At 37.4% G+C, this 21842-nt stretch overlaps 1 long non-coding RNA gene across 1 annotated transcript in view; it reads left to right on the forward strand.

Moving 5' to 3' along the window:
• The first annotated feature begins 15885 nt into the window (after positions 1 to 15885).
• LOC309629138 overlaps positions 15886 to 21842 on the forward strand; it is a 29432-nt gene continuing 23475 nt past the window's right edge. The window contains exon 1 of the long non-coding RNA XR_014244882.1: positions 15886 to 21834. This is a non-coding gene — a long non-coding RNA (uncharacterized lncRNA). The remainder of the gene's footprint in view (positions 21835 to 21842) is intronic.

Below are 21842 nucleotides of genomic sequence, written 5' to 3' on the forward strand. Positions count from 1 at the left end.
GAGGTCATGAAGAACCTAGGGGCAAGACGGGAATAAAGATGCAGACCTACTAGTGAATGGACTGAGGAGACAGGGAGGGGGAAGCTTAAGCTGGGACAAAGTGAGAGAGTAGCCTGGACATATATACACTACCAAACATAAAATAGATAGCTTGTGGGAAGCAGTCGCATAACACAGGGAGATCAGCTCGGTGCTTTGTGACCATGTAGAGGGGTGGGATAGGGAGGGTGGGAGGGAGGGAGATGCAAGAGGGAAGAGATATGGGGATATATGTATATGTATAACTGATTCACTTTGTTATAAAGCAGAAATTAACACACCATTGTAAAGCAATTATACTCCAATAAAGATGTTAAACAAAAACAACAACAAGAACAAAAAACCATTTTAAAACCAGAAATTGTAATTGAATTATATTCAATGCCTTTAAAAAAAAAAAAAAGACACATGCACCCCAATGTTCATTACAGCACTATTTACAATAGCCAGGTCATGGAAGCAACCTAAATGTCCATCGACAGACGAATGGATAAAGAAGATGTGGTACATATATACAATGGAATATTACTCAGCCATAAAAAGGAATGAAATTGGGTCATTTGTTTAGACGTGGATGGATCTAGAGATTGTCATACAGAGTGAAGTAAGTCAGAAAGAGTAAAACAAATATCATATTTAACCCATGTATGTGAAACCTAGAAAAATGGTGCAGATGAACCTGTCTGCAGGGCAGAAGTTGAGACAAGATGTAGAGAACAAACGTATGGACACCAAGGGGGGAAAGCCGCGGGGGGTTATGGGGATGGTGGTGTGGTGAATTGGGCAATTGGAATTGACATGTATACACTGATATGTATAAAATTGATGACTAATAAGAACCTGCTGTATAAAAAAATAAATAAAATTTAATTAAAAAAAAAAGTGTGCCAAACACCTGTGCAAACTCCTTAGCACCTGTGTGTCCCAAGGCCCTACCAGTTTGGGAGTGACAGAGTCACATTTATAGAAACACAGTTGTTGTCTAATTCCTCCCTTGCCTACTGTTGAGTATTTTCCTGATTCCCTTAGAAGCTTCCCCAAGCACTCTGGCATGTTGCCTGGAGACGTCCCACTGGGATTGAAGTGCAAGGCCTCTCAGCCACCACTTCCGGTTCTGCTCTGGCTTCAGCTCTGGCTCCATGTGGTAGGATCAGCAAGCTTCCAAGCTCTGGGAAGCTTGGAAAAGGTGCAATTTCATTGATGCTGCCTCTGATGACATCTTTTATCCGTGTTGTCTGAAGTCATGCTGTGCTCACATTGTGCTTTGCTGAAGCTGCCAAATCTCCAATATGGCGAGCGCCCTTCCCCGCTGATTGCCCAGTGCCCTCAATAGAGCAGTGGATAAAACACACAGCCTCACCACTTTTACTACCCACTAAGTGTACCTTGTTAGCAGTTCAGAGTGCTGCAACACACACGAGACAGATAAGAAACAAAGTCCTGGTTTATTCACATGGGAATCTCCAAAATGCTAAGCCTTTGGATAACTGTGCTGGATGGCAGGGTTAGGAGGTCAAGGCTGGGCCTCCTACCTCCCATTCCAAACCTAGATCTTTGAGTCGGCATGATCAGGCATGCACACAAGAGGCCTGACAGGCGCTGTAAATCGGACTCCTTATCACTTACACAAACAGTCCTACCTCATTCACCCAGTAACACAAAGAACAGAGAGAGCTACGAGAATGATGAGGGGAAGCCAGCTGTGATCAGGACCGCTGCATGGATACCTTGCCCCAAAGATATTGCAAGAGAAAACTAATAGTAAGTATGCATAGCACATCAAGACATTCATTTTAGGTAGTTTGATTTGCCCATCTTCCTCCCATCTTGTGTTCCTCTGACCTGGAGGATTCTTCACTCTGCATGTGCTGCTGAGATGACACTTCACAGGTGTGCTTCCATGAGGATCCAGGAGGAGGTATGGAGCTCCCCCTACATGGACCGTTGGGTATCCCCAATCTCATGTGCATCCTTTCCATTGCTTGCTGAGACCATAGTAAAACAAAGTAATAGTAATTTTGGACTCATGAAAGAAATCACTCCTGCTCATATTAAATCTAGACTCATCTTTTTAAAATTGAAGTATAGTTGATTTACAACATTATGTTAGTTTCAGGTAGACAGCACAGTAATTCAGGTTTCTTTGCAGATTATGCTCCATTGTAGGTTATTACAAGATAATGGCTATAATTCCCTGCGCTATGTAATATATTGTTGGCTATTTATTTTATACATAGTAGTCTGTGTCTGCTCATCCCATACCCGTAATTTGTCCTTCCCCCCTTCCCTCTCCGTTTGGTCACCACAAGTTTGTTTTCTATATCTGTATAGATTCACCTTTTGGGTCTGGTCTAGCTCACAGGACCTTCTTCAGAATATGGGCTATGGGCCCTTCCCAGGATAAACGCATGGAGACAAAAATTGCCAGGAAGTAGAAAATGAAGATGCTATGCCACATGTGAGCATTCCGCTCTGTAGTGGATAAATCCCAGTGAACAAAATTTCCCCAATGAGCTTAGCTCGTCCACCTCCCTCAGCAAGACCAAGAGAAACCAGAAGTGTTTCAGTGCCCTGCCTAAGGGGGTATGGAACAAAAGTTCATTCAATCCTCACGCCCATAACGTACTGAGATAGGAACTTGAGGAAAGAGGCATAAACGTTTCTCCCTACACATTTCAAAAGAGTGAATGCCTGTGCCTTCCATATCATTTAGAATTTTGGAGAAACTTAAATTTCAGTGTCATTGGTAGCCTCCTCCCTCCTCTCTAAAACTCAAGGCCAATCCATGTAGGCAGTAATTGATGAAGATCTGCATACAGTGTTTAAAACCACCTTCTCCCTGCCAATGCTTTGGTGCTATGATTGTACCAACGTCCACACTCTACCTTTTCAGGAAGAGTTGTTCCCAAGAGGTCTCCTATCATCCATACAGATAAATACCTGGTGATCCCACCTCTCCAGTGCTCCAGACAGGCCTCAGCACACCTAGGGTGAGCACAACCTTGGCTCTGCTGAGAAATCAAGACCTGTCATAAACTAGCTCTTGTTGACCTTTATAGTCACCTATATTTACCTTTTTGTCCAGCTTACCAAACTATTCACATTGCCCGAGGTGTACACATGACCTATATATCTGCCCAAAAGTCGAATGCCATAAAGCAAATAGCCAAAGTTTTGGGACCAAAAACTTCATGAAAGGGACTTCCCCAGCGGTCCAGTGGTTAAGACTCTGCCTTCCAGTGCAGGGGGTGTGGGTTCAATCCCCAGTCAGGGAACTAAGATCCCACGTGCCGCGTGGTGTGGCCAAAAAAAAAAAGACTTCATGAAAATATAAACCAAGACTGGTATATGCAACCCCTTGTCCCCTTTACTAGCAAATTGGCTCTGGTTAATTTCAGAGTTCACATAACTGTCAGCTAGGGAAATGCCTTTCATAGGTCTAGGCCCAAATTCTGGACTGCTACTTTAAAACAATTTTATTTGGCTTTACTTTTACTATGTAATTAGTAAAGCTTAGTGAAGACTTAGGTGTGTTGCATTTGGACTGAAATATTTGCATATTGTCTTCAATGTGTCTTTAATTACTGTACTTTTAAATTTCTGAAATTATAAGGCCTTAATAGAACTTATCAAAGTGAAATAAAAAAACAGCAAGCATTTTGATTAGCATTCTTTGCAAAGGAGTAAAAACACCCTAGAATTGAAGAATTTTCCCTAAATTGCTCAAGATGAAGTAGATTGGGTTTTGGAATACAGTGGGAAAAATGAAGCTCTAAAGAAATATCACATAAAGGGAACCAGCTCTGGTACTCTGCAAAATAATACTACCATTGCATTTAAATAGAAAACTGAAAAATTAATTACATTAAATGGTCTTGGATTAGATGGTCTTTGCAGTAAATTGCATCTTTTTTTTTTTTTTTTGCCAATGGTAATGGATATGTAAGGATATTGACAACAACACTGGAATAGCAGAGGAATTGAAAATGCTATACATTGATCAATGGGAAACTAGCTAAATTTATTATATTGCATATACATAATAAAATACCATGAAGAAAGCAAACACATATATAGTCTTTGGTTGAACCATATACCATTCTAAGTGCTCTACATTACATATACTATCTCACATAATTTCCCAACAATACTACTACTATCTCATTTTACATATGAGACAAGAAGTTAAGTAACATGCCCAAGATGACACACACATATATATATATATATATTTTTTTCTATGTCATAATATTGACATTCAGTCCAGTAATCCTCCAGTGTAGCGGTTCCTTTACTTTGCAGTGAAAACTGATTTGTATATTTTGAAATTGTGAGAAATTTCACAATATGAAATTGTGCCAGTTCCAGCCTAGGCCTTAAAAGGTCTTGAGTGTTTCTGTTTCCCTTCTTGTGCTTCTGTCATATCTGAGAAGTTCATGTCTGGGCTTGCCTACTAATCCCATGCAAGGATGAATAGCATGTGGAACAGAGCCATCCAGCCAAGCTGCTCCAATCAGCCAGCCTAGATCAACTAACCCCCAGCTAACCCACAGACACACGAGCGAGTCCAGCCAAGATCAACAAGGCTGGCCCGCCTATCCCATCCTAGCTCACCTGACTCCCAGCTGACCTGCAGGTACATGAAAAAAATAATGCTTTTTGTTATAGGCCACTGAGGTTTTGTAGTTGTTTGTTATTTAACAATAATTAACCAATACAGTCTAATTAATTAACTTAAATTCCATTTAGAAATTTGTTCCTTCGGAAAAGCTAAATTCTAACTCCTCTTGAAATTAAAGTTGCCAGATAGAAGCAAAACATTGGGCTTTCAAACCAAAGCGTGATGGAGTGATCAGATGCATTTTTTACTAGGTATCTTAAAGGTAGGTGAGATGTGCGGACACACAAACACACACAATCTAAGTGACTAGACAGAGATGAGAGAAAATAGAAATCAAGATACAATGACAATCCATTGATCTTTTAGTAGAACTCTGAGCAATTACACCCTAGCCAAACCGACAGATTTATAACTTATGAGTGGCCTGGTCCCATCTTACAAATTTCCAAAGGAAAACTTCATTCCACCCCACCAACCCTCCCACAACACTCCAGTTTAAGAAGAGACCACTCATCTCTATACTGTGTAATCCAAGTGAACTTTCTAGGAGGCAAAGATATAGTGACAGCAACTTGACAGCTACCTTTAGCAATTTACTTTTAGCAATGTGGTCACTCGCTAAACAAAGATTCAGTATAAAGACAAATCAACATCTATATTCCACCTTTTCCAACTATTTCTATAAGCCAGTAACTAGCATTAATCAGAAAGCACTTTTCGAGCTTCTAAAATCTCATGAGAAGGCAGAGCTTCATTATGCTCATTTCTATTCTTTCTTTTCTTGTCCAGGTTGAAATGAAACCATTCCACAGGTCTTCATGCTAAGAAATAACGGAAAACCATTTATTTAAATTAAATAAAATTATTAGTCTTTTATTTGCTAACGAGGTACCTTCAGTTATTGAGCATCTAAAACTACTGAAAAGTGGTATTCCCTTGTTTTGTTTTAAATTAATTATTGTCGACTCAGCTCTGTGCAGTTTAAGAAATTAAATCTTTATGAATATAAAATACATTTATAAGAATAAAAGATGAGAAAGCAATTTTTACATGCCAAGTAGCTTAGGATTTTATATTTAAATTCATTTAAAGTAATCTGAAACATTCTAAATTCTGCAGAATGTGAACATTCACTGAAACCTTCTTTAAGAGTTAGAATTGCTCACTACTATAAATAAAATAGGTAACTAATGAGAACCTACTGCATAGCACAAGGAACTCTACTCAGTGCACTGTGGTGACCTAAATGGGAAGGAAATCTAAAAAAGAGTAGACATATGTATCTGTATTGAATATAACTGATTCACTTTGCTGTACAGCAGAAACTGACACAACATTGTAAAGCAACTATACTCCAATTAATAAAAAAAGTTAGAATTACTACAGTCTCATTCATTGGACATGATATGAGGATATGTATAAAATTTAATATAAACCTGTGAAAGTACCCCTTTGTCCTGAAAAATCTGTTTTTTAATCATTCATTCAAAAATAGTTATTGAGCACTATACTAGTCAGGGCCTCAGCAGGAAAGAGATGGTATCCTCAAAATAGGAGGTTTTCAGTAGGAACTCGTTATAAAAGTGTGGGCAGGCTGAAGAGTAGTGCAGGAATGCTGGACTCAAACATCGGATCTGTAGGGACACTAAATCCATGGTACGGAGGGGAAGGGAGAGTTACCAGAAGTCATCGGGAGAGGGTTCAGTAATAGACATCTACCTTAAGAGAAGCAGTGACTTTAGGGAACACAGCTAGCTTGAGGCCACCCCACATTAGCTCTCTGTAAAATGCCAGTGAACACAATCCTACCTCTTAAACCTGTGTCTTGGTGCTAACTCTGATACTCTCTCTTTGAGTTTAGGCAAGCATGCATACACTCCACCTTCACCTTCATTTATGTTAATCGTGGGTGCTTGGATTCAATGCCTTCTAAATCTCCTTCCAGCACTAACATTCCACACTTGGATTTTCTTATCAGACTATCTGTTCCAATTCTTCTTTGTTCAATCCAGGTCAAATAACCTACCCGAAAGCCAAATTCATTCTTTTGATTTACCTTCCCTCATTTAAATAGCTTTATTGGACCTAGCCTAGTGTCTTATTCATAAAAACTGGTTAATAGATGATTGCTGAATCTAATACAGTTACACTGACTACAATAGGATACCATTATTTATCTATTTTATCTACCCACTGGATTACCTTTCTCTGATCTTCTGCAACTTGGTAAACAAAATAGCACTTTTGAATAATTACATTACGTATTAGCTTTTTAGGCGTTTCACACCTGTTACCTCATTATATCTTCACAGATTCCTTATTTTATAGCATTTTTTCTGATCATAAATATATTTAATTATAGAAAGTTGGGACATTAGAGAAACAAAAATTTTGATATATTTGAATTCAGCATGTCTTACTCTGTATGTTACAAATTTGAGATTATTCTGGAAGAGTATTGCATTCTTTTCATTTAACATATTATAATAATATCCCATCTCTTTAAACCGTCTTCGGAACATGATATAACATCACTGGTGATTCTTTCCTGGGGCAGTATTTTTCAGAGAAAAGTATTTTATGAACAAATTACAGGTGCAGAAACTTTAGCACAGAAAATTATAGTTTTCTGAGGTTATATGCTATTAAGATTTAAAATTACTGTGACTCCTCCTAACATAACTTTTTCCACTGAAATATGAAGATGTTCCCAAAAATGTTGATGTTGGTGATCAATAATTATGCCAAATATCACATAAAATCAATTTTTCATCAAAATTCTCAAAGAAATTACATAGAAGATATATAGATAAGAAGTAGATATATAATAAATATGGATGGATGGATGAGTAGATTCAATGAATAAATAGATGAATGGATGGATTTGATGAATCTGAGCTGGACTGCTTTTTCCATTGGGACAAATGGCCAAAGTCTGCATTAGAGTACAGTATTTGGGAAGAGATTGAAAGTTTAACATTTCCTTTATGCTTCAGAGCTAAAATACGGAGGCTGATACAATCTTTACAAGGCTAGTCTCACCAGAAGATGAGAACCTGTGAATCACTCTTGACCGGAACAGATCTTTTACCAAATCCAAAGTTACCGCAGCTGCATTCCACCAGCCCATCTCATGCTGTTGCTGAAACACTGTAAACAATGGAAACTCCGCTGTGGAGTTTCTTACAGTGCAACTGAATACTCCTAATGGCAAGCATGCCAGGAGCACCTAACACATCCTGCCTCTTGCGGCATGGCGAACAATGATATTTGTTTCTTCTAACCCTAACTAACTCTAGGTTTTCTCAGTTCTGGAGAAATTATTTAGGTATAAGTGAAATCAACCACAGTATCTGAAGCACAGAAAACCATGTATTGGGAATAAACTCTGATATTGCTAAAGAAAGAGGGACTGAGGAAAGGAAGCAGGGAACATCTGCTTTGTCCCAGCTGGAGGAAGGAACTGCATTCTCTCTAGTGCTCCCAGGGCCAGACCCATGACCTGCTACACTAGCTTGTGGTGTCAACAAGGCACACTCTCTGTCACTTGAACTCTCATCATTTTGCTCATAAATATTTAAGTATGTAAGTTTCAAGTATTATGCATGAAATGATAAAGACTCCTTTAAAAATTATAATACTATGTCAACTTAAGGAAAATTAATTTCTTAATATCATTGAATAACCAATCATAACTCAGGCTTCTGTCTCTGTCTCTCCTCTTCATCTTCAGTTTGTGTGTTCAAACTAGGATCTAAAAGTTTCATGTAGTTCAATAGGTCAACAATAAGTTGCTATGTCCCTTCAATCTCTTTTAATCTCTCTTTTTTACTCCCTCACTCTCCCTCTGATTCACTTATTATAGAAACCAGGTGCTTCATCTTGTAGTTTCTCTCTATATTGCATTTTACAGGTCACAAACCCATGTTGTCATATAACATGATCCTATGCTTATTTCCTGTAAATTTACATTAATTTCTTTATTTCCTATGGACCTAGAGGCCTGATTAGATTCAGGCTTGATTTTGGTGGGGAGGGAAGTTCTCTCTTTTTAATATCCAAGGGAAGAATTCGGGCTTCACATGCCATATTATCAGAGAACCACTGTGGTTATCTTTAATGTCTGTTCCACATCTAAATTTTCCAAGAGACTGTGGAAAGGACAGACACACCCTGGCTACCACATTCTTATCTCCTGCGATGAGGAAGGGAGGACCACCTGTCCCAAACTATGAGCCATCTCTAACTTCAGTTTAACAGTTGGCCATACCTATGCCAATCTCAAGCTATCAAAAGTCTCAGCACTGAAATTGGGTCTCCATTACAGACTCCCTCTTCCCATTGTATATTTAGTTCCACAAAGGTCTTCAGTAAAGATCCTCTCAATCCCTTAGATACCGTCTCATTAAAGGACACATCTTGGCCTTGAACCTTTGGCTCACAAAGTCTCCACAATCTTAACACTGACCTCCTCTAGCCTCTAACCTGTTACAAAGGGGATCTACTGTCCTTACTATTACATATCTCAGAGAAACACTACCTCCTTCTCAAAGCAAAGAAATTTTTCTGAAATGATTTGCTGTCTCCATCTATATAGTGAAATAGCAGGCAACTCTATTTGATAAGCCCAGCCTCCAGGATACAGGATTTAATATAAGTATAATCTTATAGGATCACAGAAATTCATGGAATGGGTCACAGTAAGTCAAGAAAAATTTTCACAAAGGATACCTGACATAATCCTTAAAGGAACGTTGTGAGTTAGCCTCATCATCCTCAACCTCAGAAAACTGAGGCTCAGAAACTTGCCAAGGAACATAAAAATCTCTTTCTATTACAACATATGGTATTTAATCAATATTCAAATTAGCAATGGTTGTCCAAAGTCAGACAATGACAAAAACAAAAAACGAACCGTATTTCAAAAATTGTCATGGATCTGGCTACAGGCAATATTCATTCTAAAACTGGTGCAGCAATCTTTTAGAATCAAGGAAAGAAAAAAATAAAAATAAAATTCCGCATACTTCTCTGGGCCCAGGAGATTGGCAGAGCACGCTGGGGGGTAATCTTCTGTTACTGATGGAGATGAAAAGTGCTAGTGCTGCAAAGGCAGGACACAGCTTGGCATTATTCCATTTTTTGGCTCCAAAGCCATAAGCTTGTTCCTTGCTAAGCTGTTTAACTATCCTCACCCCATTCTCTCATTTAGTGTCATCAGTGCTTTTGTGTAAACATCTTTCTTCTTTCTATTCAGCACCATTTTTTAAATATCACAGTGTATGTGATATTTAGGATTTAGTTAAACACTCAGGTTTTCTACATCAAATTGAAAACATTTTATATGCTTGTCTCTATAAGCTTTCCTGCTTGGTACCAACAGTGAAGAGCCCTTGTTTATTCCACCATCTAGTCCCTAGGTGACTTCTGACTTGTTCAAACCTAAACAATAGGGAGGAACATAAGTCAGGATCTGTCATGTTGTGCCCTTTGTTTTTTATTAAAGTATAGTTGATTTACAATATTGTATTAATTTCAGGTGTACAGCATAGTGATCTAGTATTTTTTAAAATTATGCTCCATTGTAGATTATTACAAGATAATGGCTATAATTCCCTGTGCTATGCAGTGTATCCTTGTTGCTTATCTATTTTATATATAGTAGTTTGTATCTGTTAATACCATACACATAATTTGTCCCTCCCCCCTACCCTCTCCCCTTTGGTAGCCAACAGCTTGTTTTCTATATCTGCAAGTCTGTTTCTGTTTTGCATATGCATTCATTTGTGTTTTTATAAGACTACACATATAAGTAATATCATACAGTATTTGTCTTGTTCTGACTTATCTCACTAAGCATAATATTCTCTAGATCTATCCACATTGCTGCAAATGGTAAAATGTCATTCATTTTTATGGCTGAGTAATAATCCATTGTATGTATATACCACATCTTTTTTTATTGAAGTATAGTTGATTTACAATGTCATGTTAATTTCTACTGTACAGCAAAGTGATTCAGTTATACATATATATACATTCTTTTTTATATATTCTTTTCCATTATGGTTTATCATAGGATACTGAATATAGTTCTCTGTGCTATATCTATGTGTTTATCCATTCTATATATAATAGCTTACATCTGCTAATCCTAACTTCCCACTCCATCTGTCCCTCAATCCCCTCTCCCTTGGCAACCACAGGTCTGTTCTCTATGTCTGTGAGTCTCTTTCTGTTTCATAGATAGGTTCATTTGTGTCATATTTTAGATTCCACATATAGGTGATAGCATATGTTATTTGTCTTTCTCTTTCTGACTTATTTCACTTAGTATGATAATTTCTAGTTGCAACCATGTTGCTGCAAATGGCATTATTTTGTTCTTTTTATGGCTGAGTAGTATTCCATTGTATATATATACCACATCTTCTTTATCCATTCATCTGTCAATGGACATTTAGGTTGTTTCCATGTCTTGGCTACTGTGAATAGTGCTGCTATGAACATAGGGGTGCGTGTATCTTTTTGGATTAGAGTTTTGTCTGGATACATGCCCAGGAGTGGAATTTCTGGATCACATTGCAACTTTATTTTTAGTTTTCTGAGGAATCTCCATATTGTTCTCCATAGTGGCTGTACCAACTTACATTCCTACCAACAGTGTAGGAGGGTTCCCTTCTCTCCACATCCTCTTCAGCATTTGTTATTTGTAGAGATTTTAATGATGGCCACTCTGAGTGGTGTGAGGTGGTACTTCATTGCAGTTTTGTACACCACATCTTAACACAATCATCTATTGATGGGCATTTGGGTTGCTTCCATGTCTTGGATGTTGTAAACAGTGCTGTTGTGAACATTGGGGTTCATGTATCTTTTCGAATTAGTGTGTTCATTTTTTCCAGATATATACCCAGGATTGGAATTGCTGGATCATATGGCAGTTCTATTTTTAGATTTTTGGAGGAAACTCCATACTGTTCTCCATAGTACCTGCACCAATTTACATTTCCACCAAGAGTGTGAGAGGGTTCCCTTTTTTCCACATCCTTGCCAGCATTTGTTATTTGTAGATTTTTTGATGATAGACATTCTGACAGGTGTGAGGGGATACCTCATTGTGGTTTTGATTTGCATTTCTCTAATAGTTAGCAATGTTGAGCATCTTTTCATGTGCCTCTTAGCCATCTGTATGTCTTCTTCGGAAAAATGTCTATTCAGGTCTTCTGCCCATTGTTTGATTGGGTTTTTTTTTTTTTTTTTTGCTATTGAGTTGTATGAGCTGTTTATGTATGTTGAATATTAATCCCTTGTCAGTCACATCATTTGCAAATATTTTCTCCCAGTCCATAGGTTGTCTTTTCATTTTGTCAATGGTTTTCTTTGCTGTGCAAAAGCTTGTAAGTTTGATTAGGTCCCATTTGTTTATTTTTGCTCTTATTTCTTTTACCTTAGGAAACTGACCCAAAAAATATTGCTACAATTTATGTCAAAAAGTGCTCTGCCTATGCGCTCTTCTAGGAGTTGTATGGTTTCCATTCTTATGTCTTTAAACTATTTTGAGTTTATTTTTGTATATGGTGTAAGGGAATGTTTTAATGTCATTGTTTTACATGTACCTGTCCAGTTTACCCAGCACCATTTACTGAAGAGACTGTCTTTTCTCCATTGTATATTCTTGCCTCCTTTGTCACAGATTAATTGATCATAAGTACATAGGTTTATTTCTGGTCTCTCTATTCTTTACCATTGATTTACCTGTCTATTTTATGCCGGTATGATTCTGTTTTGATTACTGTAGCCTTGTACTACAATTTGAAGTTTGGGAGGGTTATACCTCCAGGTTTGTCCTTTTTTCTCAAGATTGCTTTGGCAATTTGGGGTCTTCTATGGTTCCATATGAGTTTTATGATTATTTGTTCTAGTTCTGTGAAAAATGTCATGGGTATGTTGATAGGGATTACATTAAATATGTAGATTGCTTTGTGCCCTTTTAAGATGATTGGAACCATTGTCAAATTTTTTAACAGATTCTCTATTAAAGGACCAAGTCCATATAGGCAAGATATGATTTTGCTGTACTCATCTTTTCCAAACCCATCTTTTCTAAATCAATGTATTCCATCCATTCATACATTCATGTATCCATCCATTCATTTATTTAGACATCCATCCATTCATTTATCTATCCATTCACTTGACTGCTTATTCATTTATCCATTTATTCATCCAACAAACATCTGTCAAGTCCCTGCTCTATGTTAGGCACCACTGTTAAATTATTCCCTCCATTTCTCATCCCACCCTATCCCTTCCTATCTTTCTTTCTCTTGTTCTACTCAAACTTCTGGATCCACCTCAAAAATCTTATACTTCTTTATTTTCACCTTCAATGCATGTAACAGCCTCTCAACATCTATGTGTTGATTAATAAGAAAAGTTTAGGGAACAAGAAGCTGGAAATCAAGGTGAATAAGCAACTGGGAAAAAGATTAGGAAGGGTTTAGGAAGTGAGGTGGTCAGAAGATTACCTAATCTGATCAAATTTCTAGGAATATACACTAGGAATACTGGTATATAATTTAGGCTCCATACAAAATGTGATATGCAAGGAGGAAATCAATTTTCTTATAAAATAAGATTTCCCAAGTCTAAGTTGTTGGTGTTGATTTTATTTCCTACATAGATTTATATTCCAAATGAGTAAAGCCGGCAGCATGCAATAATCCTTTTGATATATACCAAGTGATAGTGTTTTGTTAAAACAGTCCTGCCTGGACCGTGGTCTTGTCAGGACTCACTAGATATTATATACAAGCTTTGGAATGAAATAGACCTGAGTTCAAGTCCAAACTCTAACACTGCCTACCTATGTGACCCGAGGCAAGTTATTACCCTCTCTGAACCTTTGTTTCTTCATTTATATAATGAAAATAATAATACTTATCTCTGCAGAGTTTTGAAAATTAAATGAGATATATGATAAAATTTTTAGCCCTTCCCCTAGCATACAGTAAAATGTTTAATTATAGTAGCTATTATTAGTGACATCACATGGATTTGCTATTTCTTATAAGCAAACTTAGGTAATTCTTGGTTTGTTTTCATACATGTCTACATCTGCTTTGTAAATAGGAGGGGTCATCACCAATATTAAAATATGTACTAGCTTCAGTTTTCAAGTAAGGACATATAACTTAACTGATATTTTATATCTTTAAAAGAAATTCCAAAACTGCCTACTATACTGACAATGAGTGTTTAACATGAACTACTTCTGAGACAGTCTCTGGACTTCATTTATTAAATGAATTACTTCCTTCTATTGGCTTTACTGCATAATGGGTAGTAACCCTGAACAAATTAATCCTTTATGTTCTAACTTAATAAAATTTTAATTCACAGGTTTTGGCCAGAAGGTAATAAAATGTGACTCAAATTAAGATTATGGAGGAAATAAACCATTAGAAGAATTTTTGTAAGTAATCCAGAAGCCAGCTAGGATCACTCTTCCCCTTGAAATGAAGATTGGCTTAAACCCAACACCACAGCAGTGGGAAATCCAACACTCTCTTTAAGATTCTGCAAATGGACTGAGAGCTTTTGTTCTTGTGGTCACCAGGTCTCCAATTATCTGCTTCTTCTAGAGATAAATTATTCAATTCATACATAATTTCACCGTGATCCTCATATTATAAACTTCTCCCAACACTGCATTGACCCAAACTTGATTTGGCCTTTTCTCTTGATTCTATAAAGACAAACTCCTCACAAGAAGCATTTGTGTGTAGAGCTGGCTTTCCTGAAGGTTTGGAGAGAAGGAAAGGAAAGGAGGTGTTTAAGTGTCACAATAATGAGAAAGAAAAAAAAAAGATTTAAAATTAATTCTGAGACAAATCTTCCCAGAGTTCTTTTGTTGCCTCTGCCACAGCACCTGCTGTGCTCCAGTTTATATCCCAGACTCTAACCAATTTCTTAATACCTCTCCCCTAGTTCTCTTTCCCTACTCCCTCTTGAAATGCCCTGGAAAAGCTAACAACTGTTCTTGCTATTTATTAGTGTATTCAGTTCTCTCTGGCTATTATTTCTATATTTAGTGCCAAATCTACTTTATGTTGGATGGATTCCAACTGAACATGTGTCAAACATAACAAATGGCCAATCTTTTCTCTTGGCAACACAGAAGACCAGCAGAAAACTAAGGTGTCCTTTACCAGGATCTTCTCTCCTAAAAATATCTAATTTTAAATAGTGATTTCTCCTTGTTATGGAAGTATATAAGGAAGTAACTGGGAAGTGAACCAAATAAATAAAATAAAGCCAGGAGCAGAGTATATTGTAATGGGGGAACGATTCTTCCAAGGTTAGAAAAGTGATCACAAAGGATATTCAATAGGACCCTTCACTGAGATTGATGTGGAGAAATTTTTATGCCTTTCCCCAATCTGACATGTCATTTAAGATGTGGGCATTTACTTGGTCTTAGATATAGAAAATTGCTTTCAATTTCTATTTATATCAGTATGTAGCTCTATGGCCTTGAAAAAACAACAACCTTAGAACCTCACGTAAAAAAAGAAATCAGTGCCAGTACATTACTTGGTTGGTATGAGGATCAGATGAAACAATAAGTGCATAAAAGCTTTATAAGCTGGGAGACATAATTGAAACGTTTCCTTTAACTTTTTAAAATATGGAGACCCATGAGAAGGCACATAGGCTTCTTGAAAGGCACAGGATGGTCTACTCTAAAAATCTGGACTAGATATATGGCAATCATGCAATAGCTTTTGCAACAATATTTTAGTTCCGTTTCATGAACAATCATGTTAAATACTTTTCTGGTAAATGATACAGAAACCAGATTGTGAAGGAAGGTAAATATCAAAGTAGAGAGACCACTTGGAGAACCTACCTTGCATTAACTAAAAAAAAATGATGGAAAAAGGGAACCCTCTTGCACTGTTGGTGGGAATGTAAATTGATACAGCCACTATGGAGAACAGTATGGAGGTTCCTTAAAAATCTAAAAATAGAACTACCATACGACCCAGCAATCCCACTACTGGGCATATACCCTGAGAAAACCATAATTCAAAAAGAGTCATGTACCACAATGTTCACTGCAGCACTATTTACAATAGCCAGGTCATGGAAGCAACTTAAATGCTCATCGACAGACAAATGGATAAAGAAGTTGTGGTACATATATACAATGGAAAAAGAAACACAGTAGGTATAAATTCAAATATATATGTTTTTACATATATTATTATTGTGAACTGGATTTTAAAAAGTGTGTGCGGGCTTCCCTGGTGGTGCAGTGGTTGAGAATCTGCCTGCCAATGCAGGGGACACGGGTTCGAGCCCTGGTCTGGGAAGATCCCACATGCCGCGGAGCAACTAGGCCCGTGAGCCACAATTACTGAGCCTGCGCGATTGGAGCCTGTGCTCCGCAACAAGAGAGGCTGCGATAATGAGAGGCCCGCGCACCGCGATGAAGAGTGGCCCCCACTTGCCACAACTAGAGAAAGCCCTCGCACAGAAACGAAGACCCAACACAGCCATAAATAAATAAATAAATAAATAAAATAAACACAAAGTTAAAAAAAAAAAAGTAAGCTGAAATATTAAAAAAAAAAAGTGTGTGCTGTTTCTCATAGCACATTTTAAATATGAGTATGCCAAATGTTTGAAAATGAAAAGATTTTAAAAATATACTATGAAAACAGTAATCAAAGAAAATTGGTATAGCTATACTAATATCAGATAACAGATATAATGTCAGAACTACTAGAGATAAAGATGGACATTTCACAATAATAAAGAGGTCAACCATTCAGGTAGATATGGTGATGATTATAAAAGTGTGCCTCTGATAGTTTAATATAGGTAAGCAATATTTGACATAAATAAATGAAATGGAAAAAAAGGATATCAATTATTATATTTACAATAAGGCATGTTACTTTCAGCATAGAATATCCATTCTATTGTGATAAGCACATTTTATTCCAATATGCAGACCTCCATGCAAAGGCAAGTTGTAGACAGAAGAGTTCCTGGTGAGTGTGGGACTAAAGTAGGTAGATTAATTGTATGATTCTTGCTTTGGTTATTACCAAAGGGCAGCCCAAAATATCCATTTTCACAATAAGAACATACATGCATTTGGTAACAAGTGCTCATGCTAGTTGCTAAGATATGGGGCTTTTTTACCCTAGAGATTGTTTGCATGGATAGAGTCCCATTTCTCTGACCTTTCTTTTCTACGTTAATGAAACTGACTAGCCATTTCTCTTTGTTATCTTCTTTTCCCATATATGTAAATACCTTTAGTCAAGGCTTGTAGCCTAGAGGCCATTCAATCTTGTTAAATTGACTTCACCTATTTCTGAAGGGATCGACTGTGCTACAATCCAGTTATTATTTCACTCTCCAGGGTCTATATTAGTCCCCCTATTTCTAAGTCATTTGAGCGGCACCTCACTGTTATGACTCCCCTTCCCCCTCACACAGCCAAATAAATATGTTCAAAGAAGGAAATGTCAGCTTCCCTATTACACCACCATCCACTTCCTCTCCAGGGTGGAAACTCACCTACACTTGTTTTTTGAAAAACCTGAGGGACTTCCCTCAGGCACTGAATGGAAGCCTAAGAATAGTTTTCCAAAAAAAAAGTCAGAAAGTCCCTAAGTAATAGCAAGATATAAATCATAAAGTCCCCTAGAAGTTGGTCTCCAGAGGTTAAAAATAAAGTTTTAGGAAGTAGACATAAAGGCACTAAGATTAGGTTTTTGAATTTTCCTAGTGCTCTCCCTACTTTGCCCAAGATATTTCAAAATGGCAAAACTTTTAACGAACCCTGTGGAAGTAAGAGCATATTGACCAATGTACATTTCAGAGTACCAACTATATGCCAGTTCTTATAGCCCATGAGCAAGATCAAGTTAAGGTCATGGTCGTAGCTGTCAAGGAATTTACATCCAGGGTAGGAGACAAAAGAAACAAACCAACAATTGGACTAGAGGATAAAAAGCAATTTGAAAAGCAAATACCTAGATAACCCCTTGGGAGGGACTCAGCCCTCCTCAGCAACAGAAGGAGGTGAAGGATGTAATCAAGGGCGAGAACTCCATTCTTTTCCTGTCCTTGGGCTTTCTTCCATCTAGCGATGGCACCATTTGGAACAACAGAGACAATGCAAATTTACAAGCAATTTACTTACCCTGGTTATAACAACATCAGCAGAAAAGACAACAGATCTGCAATATTCCTAAAATTTCCCAGCTCACATGCTGCATTCAACCATTTACTTAACACCCAAAATATCTCTCTTTGATTCATCCTTTGTGAACCTCACAGAACCCTCCAAAACTACTTCCTTTAATTACAGCCAGTTAGATCATTGCTTTTATTAAAGTCTCTTGTTAGAGCTGTTTGCATTTGTTTTTTCTCCATATAACACCATTAAAATGAGGACGGGCCAGAGCAACTAGGAGAGAAAGCTGTACATTCCAGTCCTCATTAGACTCTCTGCTCCCGTAGCTTGAACCCAGTGCTGCCCTGAGCTCACCTCATGTGCACAGCCACAAACTGTAAGCACACAGTCATCTTACTCTCGTCATCTTTGTTTTTCCAAATGTCCACCAAGAATTTACTGCATTAATGTATTCAATTTTGACATCAACTACAGTATATTTTCCTCCTCTTGTATCATAGATTTCTTTTGTGACCCATCCTACCCAATTTAAGGGCCTGTGGGGCATGAAGAAGAGACATCTACCCCAGTCCTAGGAGACTTCAAAAAGAGATGCTAGCCAAGATGGGCATGGAAGGATGGATGGAAGCTAGCTCGTTAATGAGGAATAGGAAGGACATCCAGGCAGAGAGACAGCAATAGGGACAAGACCCAGAGGGTGGGAAAACACGATTCCTTCAGGGAAGAACAAGTTCATAAAAATGGGGCATCTGGGACATCTAAGAGGAAGTCTTACCACCACTCTAGGTGGTCACAAAACACCGAGCTGATCTCCCTGTATGATGCGGCTGCTTCCCACTAGTTATCTATTTTACATTTGGTAGTGTATATATGTCCATGCAACTCTCTCACTTCGTCCCAGCTTACCCTTCCCACTCCCTGTGTCCTCGGGTCCATTCTCTACATCTTCGTCTTTATTCCTATCCTGCCCCTAGGTTCTTCAGAACCTTTTTTTTTTAAGATTCCATATATATGTGTTAGCATACGGTACTTGTTTTTCTCCTTCTGACTTACTTCACTCTGTATCACAGATTCTAGGTACATCCAGCTCACTACAAATAACTCAATTTCATCTCTTTTTATGGTCGAGTAATATTCCATTGTATGTATGTGCCACATCTCCTTTATCCAATCATTGATGGACACGTAGGTCGCTTCCATGTCCTGGCTATTGTAAATAGTGCTGCAATGAACATTGTGATACATGACTCTTTTGGAATTATGGTTTTCTCATGGTATATGTCCAGTAATGGGATGCTGAGCCATATGGTAGTTCTATTTTTAGTTTTTATGGAACCTCCATAATGTTGTCCATAGTGGCTGTATCAATTTACATTCCCACCAACAGTGCAAAAGGGTTCCCTTTTCTCCACACCCTCTCCAGCATTTATTGTTTGTAGATTTTTTGATGATGGCCACTCTAACCGGGGTGAGGTGATACCTCATTGTAGTTTTGATTTGCATTTCTCTAATGATTAGTGATGTTGAGCATCCTTTCATGTGTTTGTCGGCAATCTGTATATCTTCTTTGGAGAAATGTCTATTTAGGTCTTCTGCCCATTTTTGGATTGGGTTGTTTGATTTTTGGATATTGAGCTGCATAAGCTGCTTGTATATTTTGGAGATTAATCCTTTGTCAGTTGCTTCATTTGCAAATATTTTCTCCCATTCTGAGGGATGTATTTTTGTCTTGTTTATGGTTTCCTTTCCTGTGCAAAAGCCTTTAAGTTTCATTAGGTCCCATTTGTTTATTTTTTTTATTTGCATTTTGCTAGGAGGAGGGTCAAAAAGGATCTTGCTGTGATTTATGTCATAGAGTGTTCTATGTTTTCCTCTAAGAGTTTTATAGTGTCAGGCCTTATATTTAGGTGTTTAACCCATTTTGAGTTTATTTTTGTGTATGGTGTTAGGGAGTGTTCTAACTTCATTTGTTTACATGTAGCTATCTGGCTTTCAAAGCACCACTTATTGAAGAGACTGTCTTTTCTCCAATGTATATCCTTGTCTCCTTTGTCATAGATTAGTTGACCATAGGTGCGTGGGTTTATCTCTGTATTTTCTATCCTGTTCCATTGAACTATATTTCTGGTTTTCTGCCAGTACCATACTGTCTTGATTATTGTAGCTTTGTAGTATAGTCTGAAGTTAGGGAGCCTGATTCCTCCAGCTCCGTTTTTCTTTCTCAAGATTGTTTTCGTTATTCGGGGTCTTTTGTGTTTCCATAAAAATTGTGAAATTTTTTGTTCTAGTTCTGTGAAAAATGCCATTGGTAATTTGATAGGGATTGCACTGAATCTGTAGAGTGCTTTGGGTAGTATAGTCATTTTCAAAATGTTGATTTTTCCAATCCAAGAACATGGTATGTCTCTCCAACTGTTTGTATCATCTTTAATTTCTTTCATCAGTGTCTTACAGTTTTCTGCACACAGGTCTTTTGTCTCCTTAGGTAGGTTTATTCCTAGGTATTTTGTTGCAATGGTAAATGGGAGTGTTTCCTTAATTTCTCTTTCAGAATTTTCATTAGTATATAGGAATGCAAAAGAATTCTGTGCATTAATTTTGTATCCTGCTACTTTACCAAATTCATGGATTAACTCTAGTAGTTCTCTGATAGCATCTTCAGGATTCTCTATGTATAGTATCATGTCATCTGCAAAAAGTGACAGTTCTACTTCTGTTTCGATTTGGATTCCTTTTATTTCTTTTTCTTCTCTGATTGCTGTGGCTAAAACTTCCAAAATTATGTTGAATAACAGTGGTGAGAGTGGGCAACCTTGTCTTGTTCCTGATCTTACTGGAAATGGATTAAGTTTTTCACCACTGAGAATGATGTTGGCTGTGGGGTTTGTCATATATGGCCTTTATTATGTTGAGGTAAGTTCCCTCTATGCCTACTTTCTGTAGGGTTATTGTCATAAATGGGTGTTGAAGCTTTTCAAAAGCTTTTTCTGCATCTATTGAGATTATCATATGGTTTTTATCCTTCAATTTGTTAATATGGTATATCACATTGATTGATTTGTGTATATTGAAGAATCCTTGCATTCCTGGGATAAACCCCACTTGATGATGATGTATGAGCCTTTTCATGTGCTGTTGGATTCTGTTTGCTAGTATTTTGTTGATGATATTTTCATCTATGTTCATCAGTGATACTGGCTTGCAATTTTCTTTGTGACATCTTTCTCTGGCTTTGGTATCAGGGTGATGGTGGCCTTGTAGAATGAGTTTGGGACTGTTCCTCCCTCTGCTATATTTTGGAACGGTTTGAGAAGGATAGGTGTTAGCTCTTCTCTAAATGTTTGATAGAATTTGCCTGTGACGCCATCTGGTCCTGGGCTTTTGTTTATCGGAAGATTTTTAATCACAGTCTCAATTTCAGTGCTTGTGATTGATCTGTTTAAATTTTCTATTTCTCCCTGGTTCAGTTTCGGAAGGTTGTGCATTTCTAAGAATTTGTCCATCTCTTCCAGGTTGTCCATTTTATTGACATACAGTTGCTTATAGTAATCTCTCATGATCCTTTGTATTTCTGCAGTGTCAGTTGTTATTTCTCCTTTTTCATTTCTAATTCTGTTGATTTGAGTCTTCTCCCTTTTTTTCCTGATGAGTCTGGCTAATGGCTTATCAATTCTGTTTATCTTCTCAAAGAATCATCTTTTAGTTTTGTTGATCTTTGCTATTTTTTTTTCATTTATTTCTGATCTAATCTTTCTTTCTTTCCTTCTGCTAACTTTGGGTTTTTTGTTCTTCTTTCTCTAATTGCTTTAGGTGTAAGGTTAGGTTGTTTATTTGAGATGCTTCTTGTTTCTTGAGGTAGGATTGTATTGCTATAAACTTCCCTCTTAGAACTGCTTTTGCTGCATCCCATAGATTTTTGCATTGTCGTGTTTTCATTGTCATTTGTTTCTAGGTATTTTT

The sequence above is a fragment of the Balaenoptera borealis genome, assembly GCF_965194805.1.
Source record: "Balaenoptera borealis genome assembly, chromosome: 5".
In the NCBI taxonomy this organism is placed as follows: domain Eukaryota; kingdom Metazoa; phylum Chordata; class Mammalia; order Artiodactyla; family Balaenopteridae; genus Balaenoptera; species Balaenoptera borealis.